Below are 18,779 nucleotides of genomic sequence, written 5' to 3'. Positions count from 1 at the left end.
GAGTAAGAACTTCCAAAATAATTTATCTTGGAAGAACAGTTCCCCAAAATACAAAGATGCAAATAGTAGGTCAGGTTCCACTCTGTAGTCAGACGCACCATGTGATGCTCCTGGAGCTTGTGATTCTTCCCACTGCAGTCAAGACTTTATGTCACAGTGCCCTCCTGTTCTCTGTATTGTTCATGGATTTCCAGGGTGTGACATATATGATCTTATTCCTTATTTTCCTTTAAGACTCTGTCATGTAAATAACATAACTCTTTAAAGAGAATCCACCCAATCCCTTGAAGAGGCATAGCAGCAGTAGCCTTGAAGATGTACAGTCAGTCTGGCCAGTGTGAGCCATAATAACTAATTAAATGAACATCTTGCCATTCATGACCACCCACATTGACCCAAAGTAATTTAGAAAGGTCAGATTATTCAAAATACTTAGAAAAGCTTCATTACATTCCAAATAGGCAATTGAAGGAAAATAAAATCTTAATGTATATGTCTGATTTTCAATTCTGTGAAATGATTTTATCTGACTACAGAACATTTTTTTTCGTCTTTATTGAATTTGCAGATGGTAAAGTACACACATCATAAGTTTGCCAGCTCTTAGATATTATGAAAGTGAAATACAGTATGTATGTATCTGTGTCTGGCTTCTTTTGCCTAATGTTGTAGACAGTCCATTTTGAAGCAACAGATTTTTTAACCCCATTTTGAAATTCTTCCTACAATTTTTTAAAAAAGATTTTATTTATTTATTGAGAGAGAGAGCACAAGCACAGGGAGAGGTGGAGGGAGAGGGAGAAGCAGACTCTCTGCTGAGCAGGGAGCCAGACATGGGGCTCGATCCCAGGACCCCGGGATCACGACCTGAGCCAAAGGCAGACACTCAGTCAACTGAGCTACTCAGGCGCCCCTCTTCCTACAATTTACTCATTTGTAGGATGAGAAATTTGAAAAGATTTCATCTTTAAGAGGTTGCCTATTATCTTATTTTCATCAAGAACTAATGAAAAATCTTTGTGTAAATGTTATACATCCATATAACTGTCCATCTCATTTTGTTCTAAAAAATAATTTTTAGTTCTTTCTGTTATAAAACTAAGAATTTAAAATTCTCTGTTCTGGAAAATGCCAGCATTGCTTTGGTATATAAGAAAGTTGTTGACCAACCTCCCCATATCCAGCAATGCTTTTATTTTCTAAAATTAACTTTTTACTTCAAAAAAAAAAGGGCTGTTTTATTCCTTTTTCTTTCCCAAACAACATTATTTCAATAACTTTAAATATTAAATTCAGAATTACAAAAAAATTCAAAAAAATTCAGAATTACACATAGATCCTAAATAATGCAGCTGCATCATAACAACAAATCAAACCTCTTTCATTTTCCTCTTAGGATTTGTGCATTTAGATATATATTCATTATTTGACTGTATTCAAATATAATATAATTTTCAGCTTTTTCTCACTTAACGTGAAGTTATAAATACTTTTCCAAAATAGCATGTTTTCTATATTTTCCATATTTATTTTTAAAAGCTGCATGCTATTTATTGAATGAAGGATCATAATTAACTATTTCCCTGTTATTGGCTGATTTTAATTTTTCATTATTATAAAGTACATTTCCTTTCTAAACACCAAAACATATATAAAAAACATTTCACAATAAATATTTTCATAGATACCATTTTCTTTCTTTTGGTTTTCATCCTTATAATTAATTCTCAGAACTGTAATTACTGCATAAAAATAATTTTTATAATTTCTATAAAAATATATGAATTTACTCTGTCATGGCAGCATGGGAGTATACCAGTTCCACTACATCCTCCTCAAAATATTTCATCTACAGGGGCACCTGGGTGGCTCAGTGGTTGGGCATCTGCCTTTGGCTCAGGTCATGATCCCGGGATTGAGTCCTGCATCAGGCTCCCCACAGGGAGCCTGCTTCTCCCTCTGCCTATGTCTCTGCCTCCCTTTCTGTGTCTTTCATAAATAAATAAATAAAATCTTAAAAAAATATATTTCATCTACATTAAATTTTTTTAATACTAAGCAAAAAATTTTTTCAATTTAACTTGATTTTCTTAGATCATTACAATCTAAGATAATGGTGAACATTTTAATACTTCCATTAATTAATAAAAGCAATAGAATTCCTTTTTATTAATAAAATAAATTTTTCTTATGTGAATTATTCACATTCTCTGTTCATTTACATATTATGATATTTCAATTTTACCAATTCATATAAATTCTTTTTTTTTGAGGTTTTATTTATTTATTTGGGAGAGATGGAGAGAAAGAGCAAAAATGGAGAGAGTGAGAGGCAAACTCCCTGCTGATCCCAAGATCCTGAGATCACAACCTGAGCCAAAAGCAGATGCTTAACCAACTGAGCCACCCAGGTGCCCCCATATAAACCTCTTTTTAAAAATTGAGATATAATGGGCAGATAATATTATATTAGTTTCAGTAGTATAATATAATGATTTGATATTTTATATGTTGCCAAATGATCACCACAATAAGTCTAGTTAACATCTGTCATCATGCATAGTTACATATTTTTTTCCTGTGATGAGATTTCTCTCTTAGCAACTTTCAAATGTATAATACAGTGTTATTAACTATGGTCATCATTCTGTACATTACATTCCTATGACTTATTTATTTCATAACTGGTAGTTTGTACCTCCTTCATCCATTTCGCCCACTCCCCCACCCCACACTTGTGGCAACCATAAATAATCTGTTCTCTCTATTTATGAACTTGTTTTTTGTTTTTGGGGTTTTGTTTTGTTTTATAGATTCCATATATGAATGAGATCATATGGTATTTATCTTTCTCTGTCTGATTCATTTCACTTAGCATAATGACCTCAAGGTCCATTCATGTTGTCACAAGTGGCAAGATCTCATTCTTTCTATAGCTGAATAATATTCCATTATATGTGTGTGTTTGTGTATCACATTTTTTTAATCCTGCCATCCGTCAATGGACACATTGAATGTTTCTTTATCTTGGCAATTATAAATTATACTGCAATGAACATGGGGGTGATATATCTTTTTGAGTTAATATTTTCATTTTTTATAGATAAATATCGAGGAGTAGAATTGCTGGATCACATGGCAATTCTATTTTTAATTTTTTGAAGGAACCTCCTTTCTATTTTTATAGTGGCTGCACCAATTTGCATTCCACCAGAAATGCACAAGGATTCCCTTTTCTTCACTTTCTCACCAATACTGGTCATTTCTTGTCTTTTTAAATAATTCCCATTCTAAAATATGTGAGGTGATATCTCATTGGTTTTCATTTCCCTGGTGATTGGTGATGTTGAACATATTTTCATGTACCTGTTGCTGTCTATATGTCTTCTTTGGAAAAATGTTCATTCAGATTCTCTGCTCATTTTTTAATTGGATTTTTTTGGTATTGAGTTATATGAATTCTTCATATATTTTGGGTATTAGCTCCTAATTAGATACATATTTTGTAAATTTTCCCCCTCATTCAGTAGATTGACTTTTCATTTTGTTGATGGTTTCCTTACTGTGTAGAAGTTTTTTAGCTTAAAGCTTATTTTTGCTTTTGTTCCCTTTGCTTTCAGTGTCAAATCCAAAAAATCATCACCAAGAGCAATGTCAAGGAGTTTACTGCCTATGTTTTCTTCTTAGAGTTTAGGTCTTACATACAACTCTTTAATCAATTTTAAGTTAATTTTTATGTATGGCGTAAAAGAGTGGTCCAGTTCTATTGTTTTGCAGGGGCTTTCCAGTTTTCCCAGCACTATTGATTGAAGAGATTGTCCTTTCTCCATTGTATATTCTTGGCTCCTTTGTCATTAAATGAATTGACCATGTATGTGTGGGTTTATTTCAGGTCTCTCTGTTATGCTCCATTGATCTATGTGTCTATTTTTTTAAAGATTTTATTTACTTAACCATAAGAGACAGAGACATTGGCAGAGGGAGAAGTAGGCTCCCATGGGGAGCCCGATGCGGGACCTGATCCCAGTACCCTGGAGATCACACCCTGAGCAGAAGGCAGACTCTCAACCACTGAGCCACCCAGGCATCCCTCCCCTCCTATCTATGTGTCTATTTGTATGCAAGTACCATATAGTTTTGATGATTATAGCTTTGTAGTATAGTTTGAAATCAGGCAATTTTACCCCTCCAGCTTTGTTCTTTCTCAAGATTGTTTGGCTATTTGGGGTTTCTATGTTTTGTGGTTCCATACAAATTTGAGGATTGGGGATCCCTGGGTGGCGCAGTGGTTTGGCGCCTGCCTTTGTCCCAGGGCGCGATTCTGGAGACCCGGGATCGAATCCCACGTCGGGCTCCCGGTGCATGGAGCCTGCTTATGTCTCTGCCTCTCTCTCTCTCTCTCTCTCTCTCTCTGTGACTATCATAAATTAAAAAAAACAAAAACAAAAAAACAAATTTGAGGATTGTTTGTTCTATTTCTGCGAAAAATGCCATTGGAATTTTGATACGGATTGCATTGAATTTGTAGATTGGTTTGAGTAGTATGGACATTCTAATAATATTAATTCTTTCAGTCCATGAGGATAGAATATCTTTCCATTTATTTGTGTCTTCTTCAATTTCTTTCATCAGTGTTTTATAGCTTTCAGTGTGCAGGTCTTTCACCTCCTTCATAGAATTTATTCCTAGGTATTTTATTCATTTTTGATGCAATTGTAAATGGGATCATTTTCTTAATTTCTCTTTCCGATAGTCCATTATTAGTATATAGAATAACAGATTTTTGTATATTGATTTTTTATCCTGAAACCTTATTGAATTCATGTATCCTAAGTTTTTTTTTCTAAAAGATTTTTTGATGGAGTCTCTATGGTTTTGTATTTGTAAGATCACGTCCCCTGCAAATAGTGACAGTTTTATTTTATTTTTATTTTTTTAAGTTTATTTATTTATTAACTTTGGTAATCTCTATACCCAATGTGGGACTCAAACTCATGACCCTGAGATCAAGAGTTGCGTTCCTCTAAGTAAGCCAGCCAGATGCCCCAAATAGTGACAGGTTTACCTCTTCCTTTCCAGTTTGGATGCCTTTCATTTCTAATTGCTCTGGATAGGACTTCCAATATTATGCTGAATAAAAATGGTGAGAATGAGCATCCTTGTCTTGTTTCTGAGACCATGTTGCTGTGGGTTTGTCATATATAGCCTTTATTACGTTGGGGTACACTCCCTCTATACCCACTTTGTTGAGAGCTTTTATCATAAATAGATATTGAATTTTGTCAAGTTATTTTTCTTCATCTTTTGAGATGATCATATGATTTTTATCTTTCATTTTGTTAATTTGGTATATCATATCGTTTGATATGTGATGTTGAGCCATCCTTGCATCTCTGGAATAAATCCCACTTGATCATGGTATATGATCCTTTTAATGTATTATTGAATTTGATTTGCTAGTATTTTGTTGAGGATTTTTGTATCTATGTTCAAAATAATGGCCTGTGATTTTCTTTTCTTGTGGTGTCTTTGTGTGGTTTGCCAGCCTTGTAAAATTAATTTGGAAGTGTTCCTCCTCTTATATTTTTGGGAGGAGTTTGAGAAGGATTGGCATTAATTCTTCTTTAAAATGTATGGTAGAATTCACCAGTGAAGCCATCTGATCCTGGACTTTGGTGTGTTGGGAGGTTTTTATCTACTGATTCAAGCTCCTTACTAGTAATCAGTCTGTTCAGATTTTCTATTCCTTCATGACTCAATCTTGGTAGGTTGTAATTTTCTAGGATTTATCCATTTCTTCTATATTGCTAAATTTGTTGGCATATCATTGTTGATAGTAGTCTTATGATCCTTTTTATTTCTGTGATATCAGTTGTAGTGTCTCTTCTTTCATTTCTGATTTTATTTCATTTCTGAATTTATTTATTTCAGACTTCTTTTCTTGGTGAGTCTAGCTGAAGATTTTTCCATTTTGGTTATCTTTTCAAAGAACCAGCTCTTAGTTTCATTTCCTTTTTCTATTGCTTTTTACATCTCTATTTCATTTATCTCTGCTCTGTTCTTTGTTATTTCCCACCTTCTACTAACTTTGGGCTTCAGGTATTCTTCTTTTTCTAGTTCTTTGAGGTCAAAATGTTATAGGTTTAGCCAAATAAAAGAAGATTGAATCTCTTAATTCCAATTCCAAATTTCTTGAGATGAGATTCTGAACAGTCCCAGTCCAATTTGGGTCAGAGGCCCATTCCTGGTCCAATCAACTACAGTCAGGGAGGTGGAATCAAGCTGTATAAACATGTCTGTCTTGATCTAGTGATTTTGGAATTTTAATGTCTGGAGGACAAGGGGAAAGGAGGAACAACATGAATTGGACAGATACCACAAAAGACTTCTCTTGTGATATTTTTATCAGGCAGACATATTAGTACTGACAGTGATCTTTTTATCTTATTTTTTTTAAGATTTTATTTATTTATTCATGATAGACACACAGAGAGAGGCAGGGACATAGGTAGAGACATAGGCAGAGGGAGAAGCAGGCTCCGCACAAGAAGCCTGATGTGGGACTCAATCCCAGGACCTTGGGATTATGACCTGAGCCGAAGGCAGATGCTCAACCACTGAACAACCCAGGGGCCCCAATGGTGATTTTTTAAGGGAAAGAAAAAAATAAATACTAAAATGTCTTGCAGTATGCTAAGAGTCTTTGAGACTTTTGTTATGATGGCTTGATATATTTTAATTATTCAGATGCCTAAAGAGAATCTGGGTGATATCAGAGTTTCCTGTTGTTGTTTGATTTTATCATTTTGGGATAAGAGAGAATAACTGAAATTGTGTTATAACTGTAGCATTCTCTCTCTCTCTCTCTCTCTCTCTTTTTTTTTTTGTAGCATTCTCTTAAGTTCAGTGTTCTTTTCCAAAGCAGTGGCAGTGCATTGTTAGAAGTTAAAATAAGCATATAGAATTCTACCCTCCAACCAACAAAGTTTAGCTAGAATTGTGGTAACTTCTTAGGGATTTACAAAAATGTCCCTGAACTTTGTGTCCTTCAAGTTTAGCTTTGCTTTTAATTTGATGTAGTACACAGTCTGAATTGATTTGGTTTGTAATTTATATGGTAAGCCTCAGCATAGGGAGCAGGTTTTGACATGTACTGGAAGCTTACACTGCCTTCTCAATACTTAGGAAATAATAATTAATGGTTAGGTATTGGGTACTTGGCACAAAACTCTAAGTATAATTAGCTTTAAGAGCTATTTTGGTGCATGATGAAAGTGAGATGTGAAACATTTTTCATGGCTTCTTAGAAGGAGTTGGGAATGTATCCAGTGGTTGAGACATGTTGAAATTTGCAATACGTAAGTGTAGTTACCTGATGAATGTGAAAGTCAGGTGATTTCCATGTTAAGAGTTGTAAAAACATTTATACTAAAATTAATGTCAGGAGGATTGGATTAAGAATTTAGATGCCCCAAAATTAAATCACACATGTGTGAAATTAAAACTAAGACAAAACACCAAAATACACTCTCTAACCTTAAAATCAGAAAGTTCACTAAGTTCTATGATTTATTTGTCTTGTAATTTTGCCTTTTTCTTTTGACCTCTCAAGTACTGAAGTATTTCTAAATAATTGTGTGTGTGTGCGTGTGTGTGCATGTGTGAATGCCTCATATGCATGCTCACACACATGCAGATAGATACGCGAGCTAAAGGGCATGCCATTGCTGCCAGTACCCTAAGAATGTGCTTGGTTTGCTTTTTGGATAATCCACAGTGGGTACACCATGTTCTTTAGAACTCAGAATGTGAAGTAAATCGTGTGGACTTTCCAATTACAGAAAGTTTGAATAGATAAGTTGGCAACCAAGAAGGCTACACCAAGGGGCAACTCTTTTATGACTCCTCAAGAGACAGAGCTGTGCCTGGTATCTGTCTTCTATCAGTGTAGTAGGGGCTCAGTTTCATATTGGAGCATAAGAATTTTGCTCCAATATGATCCTGATTGAGGAGCAAGAGAGCAGTTCTTGAAGGGCCTCTTTATGTATTGGTCTCTAACTTCACCAAAAACGCTTTTCGTTATTCTCCCCCCAGATTTGGAATATTTTTTTAAAATGCATTCGAAATTTGAAGGTTTGTTGTATATAAATGCATATTAAAATGCCCTTTAAGAAAATAAATTGAGGAAATAATCTTCAGAGTTAAACTATCAGAATACAACATTGTAGGAAAAAAAATAGTTAAAAATTAAGGAAATGGAATGGCTCCAGATCTGAGCAAATTGTAACTGTAGATGTTAAGGGTGCAATCTGAAAGCAACGGGGCTTTGTTAGTCTGGGATTTTTTTTGTTTTTGTTTTCTTAAGATTTTATTTTATTTTTGTTTTTGTTTTCTTAAGATTTTATTTATTTGGTAGAGAGAGAGAGAGAGAGAGATGGAGCATAAGTAGGGGAGAGGGGCAGAGGGAAAGGCAGGCTCCCCACTGAATGGAGAGCCCAATGAGTGGCCTCCATCTCAGGACCCTCAGATCATGACCTGAACCAAAGGCAGATGCTTAACCAACTGAACCACCCAGGTGCCCCTGGGGAGATTTTCATAAAAGGAGAATCTCTGAGATAAATCTTGGCAGTTCCCATCCACCTACTACTGTCCTAGGAAGAGGAAATCTCAGACTTGTATTTATAGTTTTATTGGCAAGGCCATGTTTATTGAGAAGGGTACTTCCTGCCTAGTTTAGTCAGGTCACATTAAATTTTCAAGTTGCTACCCGCCCCTAGTATGATTCCAGGCTTAGCAAGCAACATTCTCATCACAATCTGGTTCCTTGTGTTACCCCACAGGGAAGAAACGTGTTGGTTACATTTAGAGTGCTCTTCTGGCCCATGCTATTGTGATCATTCTCAGTACAAATTGATACAACGTCCTAGTTTGTTCATCAGTGAATTTGAATCAGGAGAGATGATCACAGATGGGCTTTTATGGGGTTTCATAGCCAGCAAGACCTAGAGCCAAGGAACTTTACCAAGGAATGTGGCCTTTAGATTTCTGAAGGGCTGAGACTGTGTCTAGTTCATCTCTATCCCCAGCTTGAAACACAGGGCCTGGGACCCAGTAGGACCTCAGTGCTCATTTTACCTCGATTAGACATTCCTTAATAGTAAAGCCCATGTTACAACTATAATCTCATTTTAGAGTTACTTAAAAGCATATGTTCATCAATGAGAGACCTGAACAATACTTTTAAAAAGTTACATATTCTGGGATCCCTGGGTGGCGCAGCGGTTTGGCGCCTGCCTTTGGCCCAGGGCGCGATCCTGGAGACCCGGGATCGAATCCCACATCAGGCTCCCGGTGCATGGAGCCTGCTTCTCCCTCTGCCTATGTTTCTGCCTCTCTCTCTCTCTCTCTGTGACTATCATAAATAAAAATAGAAAAAAATTTTTTAAAAAATTACATATTCTTTTAAAAGGTTACACATTTTTTAAAAAGATTTTTTAAAAGGTTACACTTTTTTTGGTTACACATTAAAAAAAACAAAACAGTAAAATGTAGCTATCCATATTACAGTTACTTAGAGAAAACTATTGTTAACTTTTTGGTATATATCCTTAGAGACTTTTTTTACACATTAAAAAAAATCTATCTATATATTTTTTTCTTACAAAATGGAATCTTACCATTAAGCAGATTTGTAGCTTGCCTTTAAAAAAAACTATATGCTGAAAACTGATTTCATATCAATATGTAATCTATGGCATAACTTTAGTGACTGAATAATATTCCTTAGCATATGGATATACCATGATTTAAACATTCTACTGTTCATCATTTAACGTATTCATTTCTTTGTTATTACAACTAACACTTTATTTTTTTAAATATTCTATTTCTATTTATTTATTTGAGAGAGAGAGAGCACGTGAGTTGAGGGGAGGAGCAGAGGGACAAGGAGACTCCCCTCTGAACAAGGAGCCTGATGCGGGTCTGAATCCCAGGACCCCGGGATCATGACCTAAGCCCAAGGCAGATGCTTAACCAACTAAGCCACCCAGGGGCCCTATAACCGACACTTTAAAGAAGATATTTATCATTTATTTAGAATGAATTTCTAGTGGAGATATTGCTAGGTTAAAGTATATGCATGTTTTAAAGCTTTTGATATATAGCCAAATCATCCTCTAGAAAAACTCCCATTAATTTATTAATCTCCTAGCAGTGTTTTGGAGTGTCCCATTTTACCCCTTTAAGCTTTCTGCACCTTAACATTACTTGAGATCCCAGGAACTTAGGGCAACTTATAACCCACAGGATCCTTAGCAACTAATTGGTACCCCAGATGCAGGTTTTCTTTTTCTTTTTCTTTTTCTTTTCTTTTCTTTTCTTTTCTTTTCTTTTTTTTCTTTCTTTTCTTTTCTTTTTTTTTTCTTTTCTTTTCTTTTCTTTTTTTCTTTTCTTTCTTACAGATATACAGGTTTTCTGATTAGCCCCACCATGCTCCTCCAATTCCAACTATTGTCCCTCGACACTTGAGCTCTAGCATCTCCCACTCCCTCCCTCCCTTCTCCCTCCTTTCCTTCTGGGTCTTGAAATTCTTTCAGGGAAGCTCTGAATAGGTTGTCAGGTATGATTACCAAATAAAATGCATTTATTTATTTATTTATTTATTTATTTATTTATTTATTTATTTATTTATTATTTTTTTAATAAAATGCTTTTAGCCTTTAGCTCCCACCGCACTTTGCTCCACCCTTATCGGTAAGGCCCCCAAATCCCTTGACGGGTACTAAATTTCTCCCTGCTAGGGAATGGGGTTTGCGTGTGGAAATCCTTGCGCTCCCTCTAGCGGTTAAAGTGCGCATCCAGCACTGATGACAAAGTCCGCGCGTGTGTTGGATTGTTGTTGCTGTTCTAGTGTTAACGTCAGGAAACTTAGGGTGTCGCTTTCCCTCTCCAGGAAGCTTAGCAGAGTATCGGAAATGTCCTGTCTGTACCTTTCTGCAGCTGATTCTTGAACCCTTGCTAGTTTTCCAGTTGAGGCTTATGCAATAGAGAGGTAGTTCAGCCCTCTCACAAATGTTCGCTCCTTTGATGTTCTACCCAGGGAGCCAGTTATGTCAAGATGTTCTATCAAATGCAGCCCAAGTGTTTTTCCAGATGTGCTGTGGACCAGTGCATGGGACTCTCCTAGAGTATTTTTTTAAAATGAAGTGGGGTTTTTTTTTTTTTTTTTTGAGCCCTGCCCCAAACCTCTGAACCAGAATTTCAGGGATATGGATGGAACTAGGGGACACTTTGCTAAGCGAAATAAGTCAGTTAGAGAAAGACTGTCATCATATGATCTCACTCCTATGTGGAATTTAAGAAACAAAACAGATGAACATCAGGGAAGGGAAGGAAAAATAAAATAGGATGAAAATAGAGAGGGAGGCAAAGCATAAAAGACGTTGAACGCTAGGAAACAAACTGAAGGTTGCTGGAGGGGAGATGGGTGAGGGGATGGGGTAACTGGGTGATGGGCATTAAGGACGGCATGTGATGTAATGAGCACTGGGTGTCATATGCAACTGATGAATCACTAAATTCTACCTCTGAAACTAATGGAAGGAAGGAAGGAAGGAAGGAAGGAAGGAAGGAAAGAAAGAAAAAGAAAGAGAAAGAGAAAGAGAAAAAGAAAAAGAAACAAAAAGAAAAAGAAAGAATTTCAGGGGTGGAATGGGGAGGGGGCAGTGATGAGGAGGCAATTATTAGGCACATTAAGTTTGAAAACCAGTGCTGTACACTCCTTGAGAAGGCATTTCTCTGTTTGATGTCTCATTAACAGTCATGGTGCGTGATACTATAATCAAACTCCTCAGGGTTATATTCGCAGTGAGCACACTATAATAATGTAACATACCAGGCTTTCACGCTAAAAACAGAACACAGTATCTACCCTTCCTTTATTTAATCCCTTGAATCTACATCCTCAATTATGTAGAAAATGTTTTCCTTCTCCTTTTAAAATATTTATTTGTTTATTTACTTAAAGCAGGCTCCAGGTCCAACATGGAACCCACCGTGGGGCTTGAACTCATGATTCTGAGATGGAGACCTGAGCTGAGATCAAGCGTCAGATGCTTAACTGACTGAGCCACCCAGGTGACCCTCTTTCTCTCTTTTTAGAAATATTATTCTAAAAAAAGAAAAAAAAGAAAAGAAATATTATTCTGTTCAGTCTAAATAGAGGGGTCTTTTTTTTTCTTAAGATTTTATTTATTTATTCATGAGAGAACCAGAAAGAGAGGCAGAGACATAGGGAGAGGGAGAAGCAGCCTCCCTGCAGGGAGCAACTCAGGACTCGATCCCAGGACCCCGGGATCACGACCTGAGCCAAAGGCAGACACTCAACCACCGAGCCACCCAGGTGTCCCTGAATACAGGGGTCTTATTTACTCCTTCAGATACTCCAAAGTTGGGTTAACTTAGCTCAAATCTCTGAAATGTCCACACCTTTCTGAAGTTCAGGAAACCATCAGAAATAGGCCCTTCCCACCAAATTTAGAAAGCATAATCAACCATGCATAAATATAACTGCCTGTGATCAATGCATAATTTCTCTTTGGACACATGTTTAAAATGCACATTCATAGGCTTCACTCCCAAATTTTCTGGTTTGGTTGACCTTGGTTGAAGCCAGGAATCTGTGGTTTTTCTTTTTTTTTTTTTTTTAAGATTTTATTTATTCATGAGAGACACAGAGAGACAGAGAAAGAGAGAGAGAGAGGCAGAGACACAGGCAGAGGGAGAGGCAGGCTCCATGCAGGGAGCCCGATGTGGGACTCGATCCCAGGTCTCCAGGATCATGCCCTGGGCCGAAGGCGCGCTAAACCGCTGAGCCACCCAGGCTGCCCAGGAATCTGTGTTTTATCTTAAAGTGACACTGATGCAAGTGATCCTCAGACTACATTTTAAGAAACATTGCCTTGTATGTCAGAGTTTCCTAAACAAATACAGTATTGCTAGAGTATTTTATAACCAAGTCCCTTATAAATCTTACAAACTAGAGTTCTAAGCAAATATTTAATGTTAATCTGCAGAAAGAAAGTAGACTTGGGATAATAAATAGTGGCATAGAGGCCATAATTTCACCTTTCCCCTCTTATTTCCCATAGCTCTAACCTTTATTGCGGTAAAATATACATAACATAAAATTTGCCACTTTAATCATTTGTAAGTATAAAATTCAGTGGCATTAATTATACTCACAATGCTATATAATCACCACCACTATCTATTTTCAAAACTTTTTATTACCTCCAACAAAAACTCTGTATGCATTTAGCAATTGCCTGTTGTCCTCATTCCCCCAGCCCCTGGTAATTTCTAACCTACATTTTGCCTCTGTGAATTTGTTTATTCTAGATATTTCACATAGGTGGAATCCTTCAGCATGTTTCCTCTTTAGTCTGGCTTATTTCACTTAGTATGTTTCAAAGTTTTTCCACATTGCAGCATGCATCAGAACTTCATTCTTGGAGCACCTGGGTGGCTCAGTTGGTTAAGTGTCTGCCTTCCATTCAGGTCATGATCTCAGGCTCCTGGGACTGAGCCCTGCATCAGGCTCCCTGCTCATTGGGGAGTCTGCTTTTCCCTCTGCCTCCTTTCTCCTGCTCATGCTCTATCTCTCTCTCTCAAATAAATAAATATAACCTTAAAAAAATAACTTCATTCTTTCTTTGGCTAAATAATATTATATTGTGTGTGTATGCCACAATTTGTTGATCCTTTCATCTAGTGAGGGATATTTAGCTTGTTTCCACCTGTTGGCTATTGTGAATAATGCTGCAGTGGATGCTGGAGTACAACTATCTGTCCCTGTTTTTGGTTCTTTTGAGTGTGCATCTAAGAGTACAATTGCAGGGTTGTATGGTAAATCTATGTTTAACTTCTTGAAGACCACCAAACTGTTTCCCACAACTGTTCCATTTTTTTAAAAGATTTTATTTATGGGATGCCTGAGTGGCTCAGTGGTTGGGCATCTGCCTTCAGCTCAGGGCATGGTCCCAGAGACCAAGGATCGAGTCCCACATTGGGCTGCACTGGGGGAGCCTGCTTCTCCCTCTGTCTATGTCTCTGCCTCTCTCTATGTGTCTCTCATGAATAAATAAATAAAATCTTAAAATAAAATAAAATATTTTATTTATGAGAGAAAGAGAGAGGGGGAGAGGGGAAAACAAGCATGAGCAGGGGAGGAACAGAGGGAGAGGGAGAAGCAGACCTCCAGTTGAGCAGGGAGCCCTACATGGGGCTGAATCCCAGGACCCTGAGATCATGACCTGAGCTGAAGGCAGCCGCTTAATTGACTGAGTCACCCAGGCACCCCTCACAACTGTGCCATTTTACATTCCCATCAGCAATGGTTGGGCACTCCAGCTTCTTCTTCCAGCTTGTCCTTTCCAACACTTGTTATTTTCTCTTTCCTTTGATAGTTGCCAACCTGATGGATGTGCAGTGGTATCTCATTGTAGTTTTGATTTGCATTATCCTCATGATTAGTGATGTGGAGCATCTTTTTGTATGCTTACTGGCCATTTGTATGTCTTCTCTGGACAAATGCTTATTTAAGTCCTTTGCCCATTTTTGAATTGGGTTATTTGTTTTGTCGTTGAGTTATAGGAGTTCTCTCTATATTTTGGATGTTAATCCCTTATCAGATGTAGTTCTGCAAATATTATCCCTCATTCTGTGGGTTGCCTTTTAATTCTGTTCATATTGTCTTTTGATGCACAGAATTTTTAAAGTTGCATGAAGTCCAACTTGTCTACTTTTTATTCTGTTGCTGTGCCTTTGGTGTCACAGCCAAGGAATCACTGCCAAATCCCACACTGTGAAGCTTTTGCTGTGTGTCTTCTTCTAACAGCTTTATAGTTTTAAGTCTTATATTTAGGTCTTTCTCCAGTTTTGAGTTAATTTTTGTATATGGTGTTAGGTAAGGGTCCAACTTGATTCTTTTGCATTCGGGTATCTAGTTTTCCCAGCACCATTTGTAGAAAAGACTGTCTTTTGTCCATTGAATGGTCTGGGCACCCTTATCAGGAATCATTTAGCCAAATGGGGAGGCTGGTTGGCTCAGTTACGTGTCTGCCTTAAGCTCAAATCATGATCTCAGGGTCCTGGGATCGAGCCCTGTGTCAGGCTCTGCACTCAGCGAGAGTTTGCTTTTCCCTCTCCCTGCTGGTGCTCTTTCTCTCTCAAATAAAGAAAATCTTAAAAAAAAAAAATCATTGACCATATATTGAAGGTTTATTTCTGGGCTTTCTGTTTAATTTCATTTGTCTCTATGTTTATCTTTATGCCAGTACCACCTTGTTTTGGTCACTGTACTTTTGTAGTATGTCTTGAAATCAAGAACTGTGTTTTAGCCTTATTCTTATTTTTTTTTAAAGATGTTATTTATTTATTCATAGAGACACAGCTAGAGAGAGAGAGAGGCAGAGACACAGGCAGAGGGAGAAGCAGGCACCATGCAGGGAGCCTGATGTGGGACTTGATCCCAGGTCTCCAGGATCACACCCCGGGCTGCAGGCGGCGCTAAACCGCTGCGCCACCGGGGCCGCCTCTATTCTTCTTTTTCAAGATTGTTTTGGATCTTTAGGATCCTTTGAGATTCTATATGAATTTTAGGATGGGTTTTTCTATTTCTGCAAAAAAATATGGCATTTTGATGAGATTGCATTGAATCTGTAGATTGCTTTGGGTATTATTGACATTTTACTAATACTAAATCTGGTAATCCATGAACATGGGTCATTTCCCTTTATTTATGTCTTCTTTAATTTCTTTCAGCAATGTTTTATTGTTTTCATTGTACAAATCATTCACCTCCTTGGTTAAATTAGTTTCTTAGTATTCTTTTTGATTTTATTGTAAATAGAATTGTTTTTGTAATTTTTTTTCAGATTGTTCATTGTTAGTATAGAGAAATGCAACTAATTTTTGTGCATTGATTTTGTATCCTGCTACTTCACTGAATTCATTTATTAGTTATAACTGGGTTTTTTGATATGTGTGTAGCCCAGGGTTTCTACATATATGATCATATCATTTGCAAACAGAGATAATTTTGCTCTCCCTTTCTAATATGAATGTCTTTTATTTCTTTTCTTGCCTAATTCTTCTGGCTAGAAATTTCAGTACTATGTTGAACAGAAGAAGTGAAAGCAGGCATCCTTGTCTTGTTCTTAATCTTAGAGGAAAACCTTTCAGTCTTTCACCATTGAGTATGATTTTCACTATGAGTTTTTTGTATGTAGCTCTTATTATATAGAGGTAGTTTCTTCTATCTCTAGATTGTTGAGTGTTTTTATCATGAAAAGGTGTTGAATTTTCTCAGATTTCATGAAACAAAATATTGGTTTCCAACTATTATTGTAAAACTGTCTATTTTCTCCCTTTAATTCTGTCATTTTTTTAAAAGATTTTATTTATTTATTCATGAGAGACAGAGAGAGAGGCAGAGACACAGGCAGAGGGAGAAGCAGGCTCCATGCAGGGAGCCCGATGCGGAACTCCATCCCAGAACTCTGGGATCATGCCCTGAGCGAAAGACAGACGCTCAACCACTGACCCACCAAGGCGTCCCTAATTCTGCCAGTTTTTACTTCATATATTTTGATGGTCTGTAATTACGTGCATAAATGCTTATAATTGCTTTGTCTTCTTGATGCATTGAACTTTTGTTATTAATATATAATGTCCTTCTTTGTCTTTTACAAACTTTGTGACTTAAAGTCTATTTTGTCTCATATTAGTATGGCCACCCCTACTCTCTTTGGTTACTATTTGCACAGAATATCTTTTTTTTTTTTCAGAATATCTTTTTCTATCCTTCCATTTTCAATCGGTTTGTGCCTTTAGATCTAAAGTGAGTCTTTTTACATAATATATATTCATATCATGTGTTTTTATCCATTCTGTCAATCTGTCTTTAATCTATTTACATTTAAAGTAATTACTGATAAGGAGAGACTTCTGTCATTTTACTATTTGTTTTCTATAAGCCCTATAGCTTTTTTGTCCCTCATTTACTGTACTACTGTCTTCTTTTACATTTAGTTGATTTTTTTGGGTAGTGAAATGTTTAAATTCCTTTCTCATTTCCTTTTTTGTATATTTTGGTGGTTACCATGGGATTGCATATAATATCCTAAATTTATAACACTCCAATTTGAATTTATACCAAATTAACTTTAATAACCTATACAACTTTGAACCTTTACAGTTTCATACTCACCCCTTTCAATTGTTGATGCCACAAAATTGCATCTTTATACATTGTTTGCCCCAAAACATAAAGTAAAAATTCTTTTAAATACAGTAGTCTCTTAAATTATGTAGGAAATGAAATGTGGAGTTATAAACTAAAGTTATAATAAAATTAGCTTATATACAAATATATTTTATAATGTAATAACTACATGAATCATGTAGAAAATAAAAAGTAGAGTTATAAACTATTGTTACAATAATGCTAGCTTTTATAATTGCCTATGTATTTATTTTTATTGAGGGAGATTTCTATTTCTTCATATGGCTTAAAGTTACTATCTAGTGTCCTTTCATTTCACTCTGCAGGATTCCCTTGAGCATTTCTTGAAGGGCAGATCTAGTGGTTGCAAATTCACTCAGCTTTTGTTTATCAGTAATGTATCAATTTCTCCACTTTTGAAGGACAGTTTTGCCGGATATAGAATTCTTGGTTGACATTTTTTTTTCTTTTAGCACTTTGAATATATTTGCCTCCAAATTTTCTGAGAAATCTGCTGATAGTCTTCCTCCTTATGTGCAGTGAATTGCTTCTCTCTTGCTGCTGTCAAGATTCTCTTTTTGTCTTTTGAAAATTTAATTATAACATGCTTTGGTGTGAATCTATTTTGGTTCATCTTATTGAGAGTTCACTGACCTTGGATGTTTATATTCATATATTTCATCAAATTTGCAAAGTTTTCAGCCAATATTTGCTCAGATATTCTCTCTCTCCCTTTCTTCTTTTTCTGAGACTCCCACTCTGTTTAGTGGTGTCCCACAGCTCTCTTAGGTTCTATTCATCCTTTCCAGTCTTTTTTCTTTTTGTTCCTTAGAATCAATACTTTCCATTGTCATTTTCCTGTTTGCTGATTCTCTCTTGCTTGCTCAAATCTGCCTTTGAATTCCAACAGTGAATTTTTAAATTTTACTTATTGTACTTTTCAGTTCCAGAATGTCTTTTAGTTTTCTTCTTAGGTTTCCTATTTCTTTATTGATATTTCTATTTTATTCATATATCATTTTTTGACTTTTTAGATTTTTGAGCATCTTTAAGACAGTTGTTTTAAAGTGTTTGTCTAGTAGATCTGCCATCAGATTTTTTCAGGGACAGTCCCTGTTGATTTAAATTTCTCCTTTGAATGGGTTACATTTTCCTATTTTGTTGTATGCCTTGTAATTTTTTTCTTGAAACTAGATATATATTTGTTTAAGTATTTATTTATTTGAGACAGAGAGAGAGAGAGAGAGAGAGAGACTGAGTGAGCAGGGTGTGGGGACTTAGGCAGAGGGAGAGAATCTTGAAGCAGACTTCCTGCTGAGCGGGGGGCCCAATGTAGGGCTTTATGGGACATCCCATGAGATCTTGGCCTGAGCCAAAACCAAGAGCCAGACACTTAACTGACTGAATCACATAGGCACCCCAAAACTGGGACATTTGAATCTAATAATGTGATAACACTTGAAATCAGATTTCTCCCCTTTCCCAAGGGTTT

At 36.4% G+C, this 18,779-nt stretch overlaps 1 long non-coding RNA gene across 4 annotated transcripts in view; it reads left to right on the top strand.

Moving 5' to 3' along the window:
• Positions 1-18,779, top strand: part of LOC140601644 (uncharacterized) — a 57,781-nt gene that overhangs the window by 6,017 nt on the left and 32,985 nt on the right. For all 4 annotated transcript variants that reach the window (XR_012004640.1, XR_012004643.1, XR_012004639.1 and 1 more), the window contains one exon: positions 12,029-12,138. This is a non-coding gene — a long non-coding RNA (uncharacterized lncRNA). The remainder of the gene's footprint in view (positions 1-12,028; positions 12,139-18,779) is intronic.

The sequence above is a fragment of the Canis lupus genome, chromosome 12 (genome assembly GCF_048164855.1).
Source record: "Canis lupus baileyi chromosome 12, mCanLup2.hap1, whole genome shotgun sequence".
Lineage (NCBI taxonomy): Eukaryota > Metazoa > Chordata > Mammalia > Carnivora > Canidae > Canis > Canis lupus.
This window is presented reverse-complemented; position numbering and strand designations above follow the sequence as displayed.